The sequence below is a fragment of the Macaca nemestrina genome, chromosome 9 (assembly GCF_043159975.1).
Source record: "Macaca nemestrina isolate mMacNem1 chromosome 9, mMacNem.hap1, whole genome shotgun sequence".
Lineage (NCBI taxonomy): Eukaryota > Metazoa > Chordata > Mammalia > Primates > Cercopithecidae > Macaca > Macaca nemestrina.
This window is the reverse complement of record NC_092133.1, coordinates 56404099-56424196: the sequence shown is the minus strand read 5'-3', so window position 1 is coordinate 56424196 and position 20098 is coordinate 56404099. Positions and strand designations below refer to the sequence as shown.

Below are 20098 nucleotides of genomic sequence, written 5' to 3'. Positions count from 1 at the left end.
ACAACAGTTCTGTTTGCTCAAATTTACAGAAACTGATCCATTCATATGGGCATATTGAAAAAAATTTGAAATGTCCAGAATCACTTTAAGTGAATTACTTTCAGGGTCAATAAATGTACTGTTCTCATGACCCTGATGACCAACAAAGGGGAGGCAGGGCGGCACAGCGGTTAGAGAATGGGCTCTGCAGTCAGCCTGCTGATTTTAGCCCCAGCTTTGACTCCCACTTCTGCCGTGTGACCATGGGCAAGGTTATATGACCTCTCCAATTTCAGTTTCTACACTTATAAAATGAGACTACTAGTGGTGTCTATCTAACAAGGTCACTGTGACAATTAAATGAGCTAATACATGCAGAGTTCAGAGCAGAATGCCTAGTGAGAGTAAGCCCTGAGTTAGTGGAAGATACTCTTTTCTGTTTGGTTCATGTCCACATGTGAACCAAACCTGTCTTTTCTCCTAGGCTATACTGTGAGTTCCAAGATATGTAAGCTGTGCCTTTTCTTTTTTTTTTTTTTTTTCCTTCTCTTTTCTTTCTCTTTTCTTTTCTTCTCTTTTTTCTTTTCTTTTTTTCTTTCTTTGCCTTTTGTTTTTTTGAGATAGGGTCTCACTGCATGTCTCTGTGCACCCTTGACCTGCCAAGTTCAAGCGATCCTCTGACCTCAGCCTCTTGAGTAGCTGGGATCACCGATGTGTGCCACCAATTCTGGCTAATTTTTAAAATTTTTTGTAGAGAGGAGGGTCTCATTATGCTGCCAGGCTGGTCTCAAACTCCCGGCTCCAGTGATCTTCCTGACTTGGACTCCCAAATTGCTGGGATTACAGGTGTGAGCCACCATGCCCAGCCAGCTGTGATTTTACATAGCATCATTATTATGTTTGTATAACACCTTTCACTTTTAATGCTCGAAATAGCATCATTGTAATTGGAAGGTATACCTTTTTGTCCTCATTTTACTAAGGAAGCTTAGAAAGTTTCTCTGTAATAGTGATTTTCAACCAGACTGGGGAACTTTGTGACAGAGCTTGCTGGGAGGATTTTGTCACCCACCCCACACATACCCAGTAGAGAGTCTGAATCATTGCTGCATGAAGTCACTCTTGCAAATGGAGTGGCGGAGAAGGGAGAGATTGTATTCCACAGATTGAGAACACCCTGTTTGGTGGTATTTTATACTGGTGTGCACCAAACAAACCTTTTCTCTCAACTCGCACTATCCCACCCAAAATAGATAGGGAAGTCATTCTATAGGTTGTACACGCGCTGTGTGTTCCCTTCAGGTTTCTGTAACCACCAAGACTATTCCTGTGCTCTGCACACAGCAGGCCTTTAAACATATTGCTTTGTTTGTTTGTTTGTTTTTGAGACGGAGTCTCACTCCGTTGCCCAGGCTGGAGTGCAGTAGCACGATCTCAGCTCACTGCAACCTCCACCTCTTGGGTTCAAACGACTCTCATACCTGCCTCAGTCTCCCAAGTATTTGAGATTACAGGCATGTGCCACCATGCCCAGCTAATTTTTTTGTATTTTTAGTAGAGACGGGATTTCACCGTGTTGGCCAGGCAGGTCTCCAACTCCTGGCCTCAAGTGATTCGCCTGCCTCGGCCTCCCAAAATGCTGGAATTAGAGGCATGAGCCACCATACCAGGCCCGTGTTGCTTTTTTTAATACAAGACCAGAGAGAGCTGGAGCAGTGAGCTCCCTTCTTTATCCAGCCTTGCATTCCTATGCTTTGGGGTACCCATCATGGGCAAAGCACATGGAAGATTCGAGACCAAGTCAAGCAAATGGTTCCAAGTTACTCCAAGAGGGAAATTGTAGGTGGTATCAGGGCTGCTGCCGCAAGTTAGGCACAGGGCCCAGCTCCTTCTAATCCAGGAAAGAAAATGGTTGTAACTGAGGAGAAACAACTTTGAAGGCATTCAAGGAAGGAGAGCCTAGTTTAGTTAGACATGATGTATATGAAGAAGGGACATAGAAGACTGAGGGAAACTGATGTCTCTTTTCTCCAGGAATTCCTCTGGAGTACCAGTTTGAGAAACCCTTGTCTGGAATGTCATGGGGAAGGTTGGGGTGACTAGGGGAAGAGATAACAGGGAGTATTTAGGTTATAAGTAGTCATGATCAGTAGTGAAGAGGCACAGTTTATGGGCAAGACAGAGATAGGACTTTTAGGCCAGTCAATATACTGTAACATTTTTTCAAATCTGAGGATTGTTAGATTTTTGTGGCCAAGTAGAGAAAGATTTCTTCACAGCTGTCTCTAAACACTTTGCCAGTTACCTATGGTTGAAGGCAAGGTTTCATTCCTTGAATCCCTAACACGGAGTGCAGTGCCTGGCACCCAGTAAGTGATCATTAGGTACTTGTTGAATCAATAAATGGACATGTTTTAAAGCATCTTGGGGACTGGCAAAAAGATGTACTTAAATACTAAACATTGGGTACAGAAGAGAAGATGTTTTGTTTTGTTTTGTTTTGTTTTGTTTTGTTTTTTTGAGATGGAATCTCAGTCTGTCATCCAGGCTGGAGTGCAGTGGCGCGATCTGGGCTCACTGCAAGCTCTGCCTCCCGGGTTCACGCCATTCTCCTGCCTCAGCCTCCCTGGTATCTGGGACTACAGGCGCCCGCCACCACGCCCAGTAATTTTTTGTATTTTTTTAGTAGAGACAGGGTTTCACTGTGTTAGCCAGGATGGTCTCGATCTCCTGACCTCGTGATCCGCCTGCCTCGGTCTCCCAGAGTGCTGGGATTACAGGCGTGAGCTACCGTGCCCGGCCGAAGATGTATTTCTTTATAACAGATTCTAACTTACTATCCAGTTGTTTTTTCCCCAGGCTGGCATTTATTGTGTTGTCTTATTACTGTTGTCATGATGGGAGACTATGCTAATGAGCACAAGTTAGAAATTAAAAGGCCTAGTTCTAGTGCGACTACCTGTTTTGGGGAAAGGTTTTTAATCTCTGTGAGCATTGGTTTCCTCGTCTATTAAAGAAGGATAATAATAACAAACCTGCCCAGAGTACCTTACATCTCAGGTACTAGTGATGATCAAATGAAAGAAAACTTGGAACAAAGCCTTGGAACCAGAACCACCCCTTTGCCCTTTGCCAATGTCTATTATAGCAGCCTATGAATAGAGTTTTTTCCAAAGGCAAGAATTTACAGTCCAGCAATATTTTGAAGTAATCAGTAATCATTTGCATTAAGACTGCCAGCTCATCCGTCTTCGTAGTGAACAAACAAGAGTGCAAGTCTTCATCATCAAGTACATTAGGCTCTGTAAGGCGCTGCTGATGAGTGAAGAGTTCTTCTGAATTCAGTGACATCAAATGGCTTCATACTTAGGATCACAGTAACCTAAAATGCCACCGAGCACTCCGGGAAATTGTCGGTGTTTCTTAGATCCAGGAAAGTTTTCTTCCATAAATTATCATAGCATTTGGCAATTTTCTAATCCGGTTATTTAAGAATCTGATCACTATCAGCATTAAGAGATGATGTTTTGTGTCATAACATGAAGAGGGAGATTTCAAAAAAGAGATAATGTTTGGAAAGGGGGCAGGGTGGCAAGAAAGTGGCCTTTTCTTCTTCCTGTTCTGGAGTGATGGCTCTTAATTTGTTGAATTATGATCCCCCCTCCTCTCCCCAGTGGCCTCATGCGGAAACACAAAAGCAATTTGCACTCTGCTTCCCACAGTTCAGAGAACCACTAAATCCTGTGACATTAAGACTACCTGATCTGGTATATCACAATTGAATTTTGCTTTGAGTCAATTTGTATGTGGTCATGAAGGATGTTCAGTAAGTCAGAGCTCTGTTGGTTTTGGCTTGTGAGGTAAAGTCGATCCCGTTATCTACAACCATTGATTTGAGAGTCTGATCTTGGAAATTCAAATTTTAATCTGTTAAATTTTTAGAAGGATGTGTTACTGGTTGTATAGTCTAAGTGAAAATGCACTGTGAACTGTTAAGAAGGGCACTCTAGGAAATGTTTATAAAGCTGGATGTTGAGTAGATAATTGGAAAACTATTATTTAAACATATGAACTAGTATCAGGATAAATAGCTAATGCATGCCAGGCTTAACAGCTAGGTGATGGGTTGATAAGTGCAGCAAACCACCATAGCACACATTTACCTATGTAACAAACCTGCACATCCTGCACATGTATCCCAGAACTTAAAATTTTAAAAATTATGAAATAGATGCAGATAACCCAATGTAAACTATTTGTATAAATTGTGCATAGTAAATGGCATTTCTTTGGAGCATTTGTGTATTTTTTATAACCTTACGAATATGTCAAAATTCTCTCATGAAGGCTGAGGCGGGCAGATCATGAGGTCAGGAGACCATCCAGGCTAACACAGTGAAACCCCGTCTCTACTAAAAGATACAAAAAAAAAGTTACCTGGGCGTGGTAGTGGGTGCTTGCATTCCCAGCTACTCAGGAGGCTGAGGCAGGAGAATGGCGTGAACCCGGGAGGCGGAGCTTGCAGTGAGCTGAGATAGCGCCACCGCACTCCAGCCTGGGTGACAGAGCAAGACTACGTCTCAAAAAAAAAAAAAAAATTCTGCCATGAGTTGATTTTTGGGGCCATAGCTACAGCTCATCATATATCTGATGATGTTATTTCAGGCAACTTTTCTGACCTCGGTTTGCTCATTTGTCAGATGGAGATAATAATACCAACTTTATAGACATGCTATGGGCATTAAGTCAAATTTCATTTATTTAGTGATTTTTAAAAAATAGATATATACAAAAGTAAGTTATATGATATATATATATATATAATAGAAGGTGCTAAGTGCCGTGGGAAAAAATCAAGCAGGCTAAGGAGGATGGGGGACACAAGGGCGTTTAAAAAGTTTGTCCAAGTAGGGGCTGGGCACGGTGGCTCATGCCTGTAATGCCAGCAGTTTGGGAGGCCAAAGCTGGGGATCGCTTGAGGCTAGAAGTTCGAGACCAGTCTGGCCATCATGGCAAAACCCCCTCTCTACTAAAAATGTAAAAATTAGCCAGGCACAGTGGTGCATACCTGTAATCCCAGCTACTCAGGAGGCTGAGACACAAGAATCACTTGAACCCAGGAGGCAGACATCGCACCAATGTACTCCAACCTGGGCATCTGAGTAGGACTCTGAGTATACAAAGTATTTGAAACCTATCAGGTGTTCAATAAAAGTTAGCATGCGTGTATATGGATGGAATTTGACCTTGCCATGTGCAAATCCAAGTCCATATAAAATATGGAATATGGGATCGGGCACAGTGGCTCACGCCTGTAATCCCAGCACTTTGGGAGGCCGAGATGGGCATATCATGAGGTCAGGAGATCGACACCATCCTTGCTAACATGGTGAAACCCTGTCTCTACTAAAAATACAAAAAATTAGCCGGGCGTGGTGGTGGGTGCCTGTAGTCCCAGCTACTCAGGAGGCTGAGGCAGGAGAATGGCATGAACCCAGGAGGCAGAGCTTGCAGTGAGCCAAGATCATGCCCCTGCACTCCAGCCTGGGCAACAGAGCAACACTCCGTCTCAATAAAAACAAATAAATAAAACAATATGGAATATGGATGGCTAAACTATACTTAAGATGTATGTATATGTGAGACAGGGTTGCAGTGTCTCTAAAAAGATAATTATAAAACCACATTCTCTTCCTTTTTGTAAACAAAAACAATGGAAATTACAACTAATATTTGTTGAATGCCTACTTTATATACATTAATTAACCTCATTGTATATATTACATTTATTATATTAAATTATTCCTTGTAGAAACCCTGTGAAATAAAACTGTTATTATGTCATTTTTAAGATGAAAATAGTGAGAAATAAGAAGATGAAAAGAAGCTGAGTAGCCCAAGGTTAAGAGTTAGGAAGAAGCCGAGCAAACTTTAAACCCAGGTAGTCCGCCCCTAACCTGACTTTTAAGGTAGGGAACCATGAGACTTCCTGCTTTTTTGTCTGTGTGAGGACATCTAGTTTGCTAAGGGGTCATACATTTACCTAGCATTTCTTGTTCTGTCTCTACTTACTTAGCTTTTCACAGGGTGAGCACCAGGCTGCCCCAGAGACTGGCTTTGATGGCAGCTTAGGAGAATCCAAGGATTAACACGCATGTCCTCATAGCTCACCAAGCTGTGTGGAGTTCTCAGGTCCTCCTGTCTCTCTCCACAGAAGCTGTGGTGCAGGGGAACCTAGGTTTCAGTAGGTTTTTGATGTTAAGGGAGCCCTGAGTCTCTGGAAATCCTATCTGCTGAGCCAAAAGCATTTTTCTTGATTATTTGCATTGCAATTAGCCCACCTTAGCACCTAGAGTAAAAGCTGAGGAGATTTCAAACACTCCTGGAATGCAACCATCAGAATACACTGAATTGCCACCGTATTGCTCATAATATACGCTGGCAGAATCTCACTGTAACACTTAAAATAAATTCTTAACATGCTAGTTGGGGAGAGAACGGTGGCGAGTGCGGCCAGCTCACTCCTGGCACAGTAAATCTGCCATGAATTGCTGAGATGAGGAAGAAGTTAGAGAGAGTGGCAGTATATATATATTTTGAACTTTCCCAAATCCTGTGGGAAAAAAATTAAACAAGTGAAGCTAAATCTTCAAATTAAATTTCACCAAAACGTTCTCTCCACAGTAACAGGTGGATAGATTAGACAACTTCCTAAGTCATTTCCATTTTAATTGTTATTATTTTAACAAATAACGCATTTCTAACAGCTATTTTGGCAGAATCAGTGATTCTGGACCTGTTTTTACTTTTTAATTGATAAGTGCTTGAATCATTGCAACCATAGTGAGCTCTGACTGGGTTCTGTGCCAGAATTCTTCTTGGGTTCTTGGAAGGGTCCTTGCATTTACTGGATTTAACCAGTGATCTACTGTGGATTTCATTTGCACACCTCAGTGAAAGTTACACAGACCTTAAAACACAGTAATATAAAAATACTTTCAAGAAGAATTTACGTAAAAACATAATATTCTAGGAAATACAAAAGCAATGTCAAGTTGGGAATCCATTCTGTTTATCAGAGGAAGAACTCATAGCTGCTACTTATTTATGCACTTACACTTTTTATCCCCTCTATCTCTGGCCCTACAGTTCTGTTTTAAACCCCTGTGGACCCTATCCCAACCCCTACCATCCTGTATAGTGCTAGGCCACGCTAGGAAAGAATAAAAGGGTGGATAATGGGCTGTGTAAACTGGAAAATTCCACTCTAATGCAAAGTACCATGAGAAAGTGAAAGATACCATTATATGTCTACATTTCTGTAATCGTGTGGTATCAGAAGTCTAAGCCAATGTAAGAGCCTTACCTTTAGACTTGAAATCATGTGAATTTTAACATAACTCTCAGATCCAGAACACAAGGATTTACCTTTCAGATCTGCCCTTCATAGTTTATGTCCAGTTTTTTAAATTAGTTGCCAATGTATAATAACTGGAGAGTGGCATTTTAAAACATCCAGATTTACAGCCTTTCTTGAACTATTAGAAGACCCACATTCTTGCACCTGTCAACTTGAGCCAGGTGTGTGCTGTCCTCCTCGAATGGAGTTTGTACCTTCACTTATCAGCTTCTACGCTTTCTGCATAAAACTTTCCCCGTTTGATGAAAGTGAAGCTCATGTCTTCAGTTCCAATTATGCTTTTACAGTTGTATGTTCATGGGATTGTTCCACAGAAATATGCTTATTCTCTTTCCAGTGAGTCATGTACTACTCATATAACACAGATTCCCAGAAGTGTGCCCTCATTTGCGTTTCCTGCCTGGACTAGACCTCGCTCTATTTACATAACATAATCGAAAAAGTGCTATTTTAAGGGTTAATCTTGTTAACTCCTGTTGAGATTAATGTTCTGCAAACTCTCTCCAGTATAACACAATATAGTAAAGAGCCCTTGAGTGATTTGCTTGTAAAATGAATAACAATGACTTCTTACAGTATGGTGAAAATTAACTGGGAAAATGAATGCAAAATGCTTAGTGCAGTGCCTGGAATATATTGTCCATGTTCAGTTAATAGCATTAGCATTGTGCATTTCTGTCTACACTAAAAAGAGTGACTAGACATCACTTGATGAAAGCTAAGACAGTTGAAAATTTTTGCTTTTTAACTTGATTCTCTCAAAATATCCTCCTAATCAGAATCACCACTGTAGTAAATGTTATTTCAATCACTCAAAAAATATTTACTGAACACTACAGTAAGAAGAGCGCACACTCTAGCAGGGAGATGGAGAATAAACTACCAGAGATACATATTAATTCAGATAGAGATAAGAGCCAGTAAGCAAAAAATAAATAAAAAATAAAAATAAAGCAAAAACAAAACAGAGGCAGGGGCAAGGGTAATGGGTGATGCAGGCTGGAGGTGCTATTTTTTTAGCTAAGATATTCAGGATAAATCTCTCTGACAAGGTTACAGATGAGATATTATCATCGATTAGAGGTGATGTATAAACTTTGTTCAATGTCAACTGTTGGACTTTTTATTCTTATGTTTCATTTGGGACTTTTTGTTTTTGCTAAACATTTCTGTAAATATCGAGGATGTTAGGATAGCTGAGCTTCATGAACTTGGTTTGAAACTGGAGAAAAGAATATTTTATGAAAGTGCTGGTAGTTGCAGGAGAGCCAAGTTCAGGAAAAGACCAATTGACGATTCAAGAAAATAGAGTGATTGATGACTGAAGTTAAGGAGGAAATGAGTGGCCCCTGGAGGACAGGCAAAGAGATAAGCCGTGGACAGCAGGAGATCTATATGTTCCAGCTCATCGTTTCCTGTAGGAAAGACAAACCAATGATATCATGAAGTCAGCACTTTTTCCTTACTCTCTGCACAAAATGTTATCTACCTGAGTCAAATGAGGCTCTTTTTTTTTTTTAATCCCAATTATATTTTACAATATTACATTTACATGGTTCTCATAAATATGCTTATTCCTTTTCCTGTGACTCATATATTACTCAGAAGTTACTGGCTTCCTTTAACTTCAACTGAATCTCCAGACTCTCTTGAGGATATCTCTTTGACAGTGGTGTTGACCCTAACAAAGTTGCAGCTCATATTATCCCCAGGACCCTGGGAGTAAGCGCCATTTCCCCACTAGACGTGCTCAGTACTGTTCTGGTCAGTTCTGCAGACATATCTCAGGTATTGTGTGCTCTGTGAAAAAGAAGCAAAGGTGAAGAGGATGCCTGTCCCTAAAGATTAACCATAGCTACTGGGACTGGCCTTCCCAGCAAGAGCCCCACCCTATTTTGCACACTGGGGAGGCCCCAGGTGTCTTCAGTTTGGCCCCTTGATGGCTGTTAATCATGGAGCTGCAAAGTCCACTGTCTACCAAGACAAGGCTGAGGAGAACTAGAGCAAACTGCTGAGAAAATGCCCAGCTCTAGGCCATAGCTGCGGCTCTGATGCAGCCAGTTGTTGCTACGTGGAAATGAAGGCATAACTTGGCTTAAAACATCTGATTTTTGAAAGAAGAGGCAAAAATCTGAACTCATATAAAATCTCTTCATATGTGAATATTGGAAATTAATTAGTTGTTTTTTTTTTTAAACCCTAATAAAGATTGTATTTAAAGGAGATGTGGGACCTGTTAACAAGCTGTGTGACTTTGAACAAGTTGTTTTTCCTGTATGGATTCATTATCAGGAAAATTGGGACCCACTGACTATGAGGTCCCACCTAGGCCTAAGATTCAATGTTTGATAGTTGGAAGCCAAGACAGAATTGCTATGACTTGACAAGGTCTGTAGGTAAGAGGACTGTGTCCACCTTGCCAAACCCCTTTAATGTAGGAACAGAGCATGTGCCATGTCTACCTCTCTGGATCATCAGTAAATACATCAATAAGGAGTAGATATTTCTAGTATTCAACAGTCATTTATCAAGAGCTTTCACTGTGCCAAGCCCTGTGCCAGTCACCGTCCTTCAGGCCTCTTTATGTTGATAAGGAGATTTATTATTTCTAGCTCTGACATTCGGGCACCCAGCCCAACACTGGGCTCAGAACAAGGGCTCAATAATACATATGTAACAAACCTGCACGTTGTGTACATGTACCGTAGAACATAAAGTGTAATTAAAAAAATGGTAATAATTGTTGGTTTTCTTCTCCTCCTTCCCTGAAGCTGCTGCCATGGAGAATTCCTCCAGAACTCATTTTGCTTGACTTCTTCCCTTGGCCTAGGATATGTTTATCTTTCTTTAGCAATTTTAACTACTCTCAAAATCCAGCTCAAGTCTATCCTCTTTTATTTCTGCCCACAAACCCTGAACTCTGCTTGCTCACATTCATTTAAATATTAATTGAGCATCTACTATGTTCCTGGTACTGTTCACAAGATGAACAAAAGCTCTGCTTTTAAGAACTAAAATTCTGCAGGGCTGGAGGCAAGGAGGAAACAAACTATGAACCAGTAATAAGTGAGAAATTGATCAAATGGTATTACCTGGAAAATAAGGGTGATGTGGTAGTTATTTCAGACCTACTTTAGATTGAGTGACCAGGAAAGGCCCCTCTCAGGAGGCAATATATATTCTGTGACCTATTGATAAGAAGAAAGCAGCCTTGAAAGACCTGGAGGAAGACAGCATTCCAGGTGGAGGGAATTGCAAATTCGAAGTCCCTGAGGGAGGAATACAACTGCCTTTAGGAGGAATATATAAGAAGTCAGTCTGTCTGGAGCATAAATTAGAGGCAGAGGGGAGAGGTACTAGGTGAGACCAGACCAGAGAATTTGGTCAGGTATAAAAAGAAAACAAGGAATTTTTCTTCCCCCATTCTCCCTGTTGGAGTAAAAATTTCTAGAAGGAACTAGGACTATTCTGTCTTTTTTTTTTTTTTTTTTTTTTCTTGGCTTCCATATACCCAGTTACTTAGTTACTATTTAGTTAATTGACTGAATATGAGGAACTCACTAATCATGTAGTATTTAGTGTAGCAAAGTAGGGTTACATTTCAGTGGTTTGACTTAGGAATATTCAGAAGGGGTGGGCTACATCTAACAGCCTAGTAGGTTTGAACAGCCCTTTCTTGATGGCTATTTCGGCAGTAACCATCTGAGGACAGAGTTTCATTCCTTGCTTCTTAGTTCATCTGTGTGCTATTTCATTGCATGTTATTTTGACCCAGTAGCCAACAGCCCTCTAACATGGTTTAGGGGATAAAGAAGCAGGCAGAGGGGCACTTCCACAAGTCTTTGTAATTGAACCACCACCACCAGAAGATGGTTTCTCTCCACTAAGTCTGGCATTTTAATGAGAGAAGTTCTTTTTGTTTCCTATCTCTGATAACTGACTACTCCTCCCCAATCCCCCTTCATCCTTTGCCTGAGAGAGATTAAAGGTGGCTGGAATGCAGGCTGGAGTCATTAAGTGTTCTCTCCCTTAAAACGAAACACATGACATACACCAGTCCTTTCTGCAGAGTAGTGGACTGTCATGTGACTTGCTCCACTTGACCTTTTGATTTATAGAGTTGAAGAAAAGGGCATTGCAGAGAGGGGTGATGAATGACGATATTTAGTTCTACCTCCTTTTTGAATTTCTGGGAAAAAAATTCAGTAGAAAGGAGGTAACTTCAATAATTATATTATTTCTACACATTTTAGACATTGGGAGTTACTTGTGTTAGAATTGATTGCAGATCTGTCTGGCATAGGCATCACGGCTCCTAAGTCTAGATTTTCTTCTTAATGTACCATCACATTGATTTATTAATTTGTTCTCTTCCTGTCTCCTGAACTTTTGTTAATATATGCATTTTTAGTTCCTTGCATTAGACTATTATTTACTCTTTTTTCTCATGTATTCGAATCATGCATAATTTTGTTCAAAGAATAATTTTCTGGAATAATAGTGCTTTTCATTCATATAATAAAAATGCATGTGTTTATTTGTTTATTACAAAAGCAGTGCCTGGAAATAGGATCTAAGTTTGTTCCTTTTATTTGTGGATGAAGATCTGCCTTCCATAAATAAAACTTGGAATAAAAGCATTGCAATTAGAATCAAATAATTATTGAAGATTCTTGGAAACCTAGGGGTGCGTGTGCACATGTGTATCTGTTTTGCTCATGAAATGACTTTTTAAAAAACTGCGGTATGGCGCAGTGGCTCAAACCTATATTCCCAACACTCTGGGAGGCTGAGGCAGGAGGATCTCTTCAGATCAGGAGTTTGAGACCAACCTGGGCAACATAGCTAGACCACATCTCTACAAAAAATTAAAAATTAGCTAGGTATAGTGGCACATAACTGTAGTCCTAGCTATTTGGGAAGCTGAAGCAGGAAGATTACTTGAGTCCAAGAGTTTGAGGTTACAGTGAGCTATGATCACACAACTGCACTCTAGCCTGGGTAACAGAGTGAGATCCTGTCTCAAAAAAAAAAAAAAAAAAAAAAAGAGAAAGGAAGAAAATAATTTGATTTCACTGATATATGCCTGATAAAATGCCAATTATAAAACTGCTAACTGCTTGATTCTGGGATGACTGATTTTGCATACCTAACTCTTATTCCTTTGTTTCATACCTTTGTTTTTATTTGTTTTCCTGATGCTTTAAATAGAGAATTTTTTAAAGGGATTAGTATATTTCTACAGTTGTTTCTTCTTTAATCACAAGTATTTTAAACAGAGTATGTTAATTTTCAAACTGCAGACAAAACTACCTATTGCAAGTTATTCCAACCTTCTTATTCATCTCCAGAGATGTGTGTTGGTGTCATAGTTTCAGAACGCCCTCCTGGAGTAATGTGTCAATGTCAAATGCACAACTGTAAGCTCATCAACTTTAAAGGTCCTGTTCTTCGGCTAATCAAACCCCACAGAGTTCATTACATTTTCAAAATCTTTCAAGCCCTCATTATGCGTGACAGCAGAAAAGTAGTCAATTTCATCTAGCTAAGAATATTATTCAATGGAGCCCCTCAGAGAAGGGGAAAAAAGTAATCATTTCATAATCAATTCTGAGTTTTTCATGCTTCACATTTATATATTCAAGAGCATATGAAATAATAAAAAAATATCTCATCATTGTGTTTCTTCAGGCTACACTGAACACAGCTTTGATTGTCCAGAAATAAAGTGGCTTTCCTAATGTGATTTGGGCTTCTAAAAATCAGCATGCTTTCGTCATTAAGGGACAGCACCTTTTATGTGTTAGCTGTAAAGTGTGCAGGTGTCAAGAACACACATATGAAGTCCTGAAGACATTATTATTGCACATGATTTGTTCTTTTGTGTCTTTTCTTATTTCTACTGGCCTTATTTGCATCTAGGGCCATTTGCAAAAGTTAAGGAAGGGGAACAGGGTAGGATGTGTGAATTCAACTATTCTAATTCTCCTGGATTACAAGATTTTGAGGGAATGTGGTAGTGGAGCTTAGGCAGGAGAGGTATTATGAATGTGAGTAGGAAGTTATGAACTCAGTGGGAAAACCAGCACCTGAAGCAAAAGTTCCCCCAGGCATCTAGTGCCAGGGAAGTTATGACTACTTTCTATTAGGGATAAACCAGGCCTCCTGAGGTTCAGTAAAGTGATCATTCCCACCTTAGAATCAGCTATATTAGTAAAAGCAACCTCCAAGGTAACTGTCATGTGCCCCTGCCTGGACAGAGTATCGCTGGGTTTTGGATAGTAGGGGCTGAGGACCTGAGGGATGGGAGAGAAAATGCAGTTGGAAACAGCCTCCCCTAACCGCTTTCCCTCTTCCCTTCCCTCAGCTTGTTGAGTCCCTGACCTCGTGGTCCCCACAACAGACATCCAACACCAGATTCCGGTCAGGCACAGTGGTTCACGTCTGTAATCCCAGCAATTTGGGAGGTCAAGGCAGGCAGATTACCTGATGTCAGGAGTTTGAAACCAGCCTTGCCAACATGGTGAAACCCCGTCTCTACTAAAAATATAAAAGTTAGCCGGGCATAGTGGTGCACACCTGTAGTCCCAGCTACGTGGGAGGCTGAAAGGTAGAGGTTGCAGTGAGCCAAGATTGCGCCATAGCACTCCAGCCTGGGCAACAGAGCGAGATTCCATCTAAAAAAAAAAAAAAATTCAGATTCCATCCAAAGTCAAGGGTCTCCTATCAAGGCTGGGTCTCTAAACTTTTCTTTAATCCTTTATCTTATCTGTTATCTTGGCTGATAAAGGAAAGTAGAATATGTTCTAATGAAGATCATAGGAAATATTGAATACAGCCAATCTAGATTAATTGGCTGCTTAAAAGCTTCCTTGTAGATTAGATCATTTGCCCTCTTACAAGCTCAATGAGCTGCTTTTTCCATGTGTTCCTTTGAATAATGTCTGTGTCATGGCCTCAGTTTGAAAGAAGGGAGAAAACAAGAAAAAGGGCACATTTTGTTACTACAAGTTTTCAGGAGTCACATCAGTGATATAAATGCTGTTGTCACATTTTCTTTTATAGAAAGCATTTCCTATTTTTACTGAATATTGAACAGAGTAAATTATATAGAATCCAGGTCCTGGGGCTCCGCGTTTCATGTGTGACACACAAAGAGAGGCTGGAGAGGATATTAATGCTTTAAATTATTACATGAAAAGATAGTAGGCTTTTTTTTTTTTTTTCATACAAAGCTAATGGGTAAGTGGACTCTTCTGGGGCATATGTGGTTTCTACCATTTTTTCAATCTCAGGATCACACAGCATTCTAGGTTCACGGGAGTCCACAGCCTTTCATTTAAAAGTACATTGTAGGCCAAACATAGAAGCTTATGTCTATAATCCCAGCACTTTGGGAGGCCAAGGCAGGAGGATTGCTTGTGCTCAAGAGTTTGAGACCATCCAGGGCAACTTAGCAAGACCTCATCTCTACTAAAAATTAAAAAAAAAAAAAAATAGCCAGGCATAGTGGCACACACCTGTATTCCCAGCTACTTAGGAGGCTGAGGTGGGAGAGTTGCTTGAGCCCTGGAGGATGAGGCTGTGGTAAGCTGTGATCATGCCGCTGTGCTCTGGCACTGGGACCCTGTCTCTATTAAAAAAATAACAAAAAATTTAGAACTACATCATGAGGACACGACTGCCAAACCCCTGGTTCTAGATCAGTGGTCAGAAAACTTTCTCTGAAAAGGTAAGTAATATTTTAGGTTTTGTTGGCCATACAGTCTCTGACAACTGCTAACTCTGTCATTGTAGTGTGACATCTGCCATAGACAATTTGTAAACAAATGACCATTGCTGTGTTCCAATAGAACTTTATTTGTGGACACTGAAATTTGAATGGCATATGATTTTCTTGTTAGAATATTTTTCTTCTTTGGATTTTTTTCAACCATTTAAAAATGTGAAAGCTGGGCAGAGCATGGTGGCTTATGCCTAAATCCCAGCTCTTGGGGAGCCTGAAGGGGGTGGATCACTTGCGGCCAGAAGTTTGAGACCAGTCTAGGCAACATAGACCCTGTCTCTACAAAAAATTTAAAAAATTAGATGGATGTGGTAGCTCACACCTACTACTCGGGAGGCCAGGGCAGGAGGACCACTCGTAAATACCCTAAGTCTTTATGCTTGTTCACAGAATACAGTTATGAATTCTAGACACAGCAAGATCAACTCACAATGTGTCATCATGCAGTCACTCTGGGCTTTTTTTCATCTAAAAAATGATGAGGTTCAACACTTTTACACTGCTGGTGGGAACGTAAATTAATACAACCACTATGGAAAACAGTAGGGAGATTCCTTAAAGAACTAAAAATAGAACTATCATTCAATCCAACAATCCCACTACTGTGTATCTACCCAAAGGAAAAGGAGTCATTATATGAAAAAGACATGCACACACGTGTTTATATCAGCACAATTCACAATTGCAAAGATATGGAATCAACCTAAATGCCCGTCGGCCAACAAGTGGATAAAGAAAATGTTATATATATATATATCTCTCACATATATATCATGTGTATGTATGTGTGTATATATATGCACATACACCATGGAATACTACTCAGCCATAAAAAGAAGTGAAATAATGTCTTTTGCAACAACTTGGATGAAGATAGAGGTCATTATTGTAAGTGAAGTAACTCAACGGAAAACCAAATATCAAATATTCTCACTTATAAGTGAGAGCTAAGCTATGATGGACACAAAGGCATAAGAGTGATATAATGGACTTTGGGGACTTAGCGGGGAAAGTTGAGAGGGAGTGAGAAAGACTACACATTGGGTATAGTGTATACAGCTTGGCTGATGGGTGCACCAAAATCTCAGAAACCACTGCTAAATAGCTTATCAATGTAACCAAAAACCACCTTTACTCCAAAAACCATGGAAATAATTAAAAAGGATGGGGTTCGGTTAAATGGGCTCTGAGGTTATGTGATGTCTTCGGTTTATTTTCTGTGAAAAAAAAAAAGGTATTTTTACATATTGACTTTTCTTGAGGCAAGGCATATTGTTGTCATCAAATGAGATGGAAAAAGTTAACGCCATATCCCACTGTGAATGCAGCACTTTCAGACCATCCACCAGAGTCCCGGCTCAGGCTCCACCAGCCTCCCCATCTGCCTGGGCTCACCCTTTGGGGCATTCAGCTTCTGCCTCCATCTCCTTTTGCTGCTGCAGTATCTTTGAGATGAGTGACAATAGTTTGAGAAACAAAACGTCCTGGCCTGGGGGTGGGTTGAAAGACACAATTATGGGAATTATTAGTCTTCTTATTTCATATAACTATAGCATGTTTTTCTCTCAAGAGCACCACAAAAAGGTTGAAGGAGTAGGGATTATTTATCCTGGAGTGGGGAAGACTGTGGGGAGGGAAATGACTGAGTAACAGCATGGAGTATTTAAAAAGATGATAACCAACTGCTGTGTCTTCTCACTAAAGACAGAGATTAAGAAATTGATAGCAAAGGTCTAAATTAAATGTGAGGAGTAATATCTTGCCAGCAAGCATGATTAAACTCGCAAGCAAGTTCCTAGGGGAGGTCTCCGTGGATAGGAGGACGCGAATGCCCAGCCTAGAGCCAGACGTCTTATTTTCTGGTTTTTGTTGCTGGCACTAAGGTCTGCCTGCAAGATCTGAGGGACAGACCCCCCAGGCCTGGACTCCTGGCCCCCAGCATTTTGATAAAACAAAGGTGCTCCACACAGACATAAAGAACAGACCAAAAAACGCAGCAATTGCCATCAGAACAAAATCTGCAGCTTCAGGGAAGTTAGCTGAGCTTGGGGTATTTCCTGGAAGTTTATGGAAGAGTTTGATCTCAATTGGGTAGAGCTGGGCATGAAGATAGTGAAGACTTTTTAAGCCAGCCTGACCTCCAGAGCATCAACTTATGGCATTTCTTCCCTTTCTGTCTCCCCTACCCACTGTGTCTACCGCAGGCAGATCAGATTTGCTATATTCCAGAGAGGACTGGCTCCACCTCACTGTGTGTCCATTGAGAAACAGGCACAGAGCAAGCAGGGTGATGGTTTTCCAGGCTTCCCTGCTGAAGCACAGTTTCCAGCACATACTAAGTGCCTATCCTATGCATGGTGATTGTATACATGAATGAATGAAGCAGAGGTGGGAAAGAGGAGAGGGGCAGTGAATAATGAACAACCTGTAACTGGAACTCCAGATTTTGATACGCAGTCTCTCAGTTTTCAAACGGTGGCAACCAATTTCAATATTTTTTCCATCTTTATCAAGGTAAAATTGACAAATAAAAATTGTATATATTTAAAGTATGTAACTCTTTTTTTTTTTTTTTTTTTTTTTTTTTGAGACAGAGCCTCACTCTGTCACCCAGGCTAGAGTGTGATGGCACAATCTCGGCTCACTGCAACCTCTGCCTCTGGGGTTCAAGTGATGCTTCTGCCTCAGCCTCCTGAGTAGCTGGGATTGGAGGTGTGCACCGCCACACCCAGCTAATTTTTGTATTTTTAGTAGAGACAGGGTTTCGCCATGTTGGCAAGGCTGGTCTTGAACTCCCGGCCTCAGGTGATCCACCCACCTCAGCCTCCCAAAGTGCTGAGATTACACGCATAAGCCACCGCCCCCAGCCAATGCTTTGACATACATATCATTGTAAAATAATCATCACAGTCAAGCTAATTAGTATCTGTCACCTTTTATAGTTTTTTTTTTTTTTCGCTGTGTCTGTGTGTATGTTGCGAACAATTAAGATCTACCCTTTCAGCAAATTTCAAATATAATAAAGCATGGTTAACTATATTCACATTACTGTGTATTAAGTCTCCAGAACTCATTCATTTTTCATAACTGAAACTTTGTACCCCTTGACCAACATCTTCCCATTTTCCCTTCTACTCCTAGCCCTTCTACTCTCTCTTTCTGTAGACTTGACTTTTTTCAGTTCCTCATATAAATGGGATCATGCAATGTTTGTCTTTCTGTGTCTGGCTAATTTCACGTAGCGTAATGTCCTCCATGTTCATCCATGTGGTCACAAATGGCAGGATTTATCTCTCTTTATGATCAAATAGTGTTTAATTATATATATTTGTGTGTGTGTGTGTGTGTGTATACCACATTTTATTTATTCATTAGTCAACAGACAATTTAGTTTTCTTGTGTGTCTTGGCTATTATGAATAATGCTGCACCAAACACAGGAGTGCAAATCTCTCTCTGAGGTACTGATTTTATTTCCTTGGCAATATACCCAGTAGTGGGGTGCTGAATCATAAGGTAGTTCTGTTTTAAATTTTTCAAGAAACTTCCATACTGTTTTCCTTAATGGCTGTACCAATTTACATTCCAATCAACAGTGTACCAGGGTTCTCTTTTTTCTGCATCCTCACCAACACTTATTATCTGTTGTCTTTTTAATAATAGCTATTCTAAGTGGTGTGAGGTTGTAGCTCATTGTGGTTTTGATTTGGATTTCCCTGATAATTAGTGATGTCAACCACCATTTCATATATCTGCTGGTCATTTGTAAGGCCAGACTTACATACCAGCCTTCCTGAAGTCAACTTTTGAAAAATGTCTATTCAGGTTCTTTGCCCATTTTTTAAATTGGGTTATTTGATTTCTTGCTACTGAGTTGTATGAGTTCATTATATTTTTTGGATATTAACCTCTTATTACATGCATGGTTCACAAATATTTTTTCCCAATCCATAGGTTGCTGGTTCATTTTGTTGATTGTTTTCTTTACTATGAAGAAGCTTTTTAGTTTGATGTAGTCTCATTTAATAATTTTTGCTTTTGTGGCCTGAGCTTTTGACATCATATGCAAAAAAATCATTGCCAAAATCAATGTTAAGAGAACTTTTGCCTTGTGTTTTCTTCTATAGTTTTGTGGTTTTGGATCTTACATGTAAGCTTATAATCCATTTTGAGTTAATTTTTGTATGTAGTGTTAGATAAAATCTGATTTCATTTTTCTGCTTGTGGATATCCAGGTTTTCCAGCACCATTTACTGAGGAGACTATCCTTTCCCCATTGTGCGTTCTTGACACCCTTGCCAAAGAACAATTGACTAGACACACAGATTTGTTTCTGGGCCTTCTATTCTGTCCCATTTTTCTAAATTGTCTGGGTTTTTTGGCCAATACTAGACTGTTTTGATTACATAGCTTTGTAATGTATTCTTAAGCCAGGTAGTCTGATAGCTCTAGCTTTGTTGTTTTTGCTCAAAATTGTTTTGCTAATTCAAATTTATTTTTAAATACTATGGTAGTCAAGAAGATATATGTTTACTATTTGCTGCCAGCGTGTGGCCTTATCTTTAGAATCATGTAGAATTAGATATAAATACTGCCTATGTACTAGTTGCTGACCTTGGCAAGTTCTTGATCTCTCTGAACTCTAGCTTCTTTCTCATAAACAGAGAAATTGATTCACAACATAGCTGTGATTATGTATGTAATTTCTTTACATACATAAAATAATGTATGTAAAGAAATTAATATAGTGCCTTGCATGTTTGATAAATATTATTATAAGATCTGATATTATAATAGCTGATATATCATGTTGATCCATATAAAATTGCTGGTATACACTTATTTTTAAACTATAAAAATGGCAATTTCATATGGTTCAACATAATATTTTGTATAATATCCTCCCCATCTACA

At 39.9% G+C, this 20098-nt stretch overlaps 1 protein-coding gene across 27 annotated transcripts in view; it reads left to right on the top strand.

Moving 5' to 3' along the window:
- The window catches only part of LOC105466182 (ankyrin 3), a 703092-nt gene that overhangs the window by 410090 nt on the left and 272904 nt on the right, over window positions 1-20098 (top strand). The window lies entirely within an intron of this gene.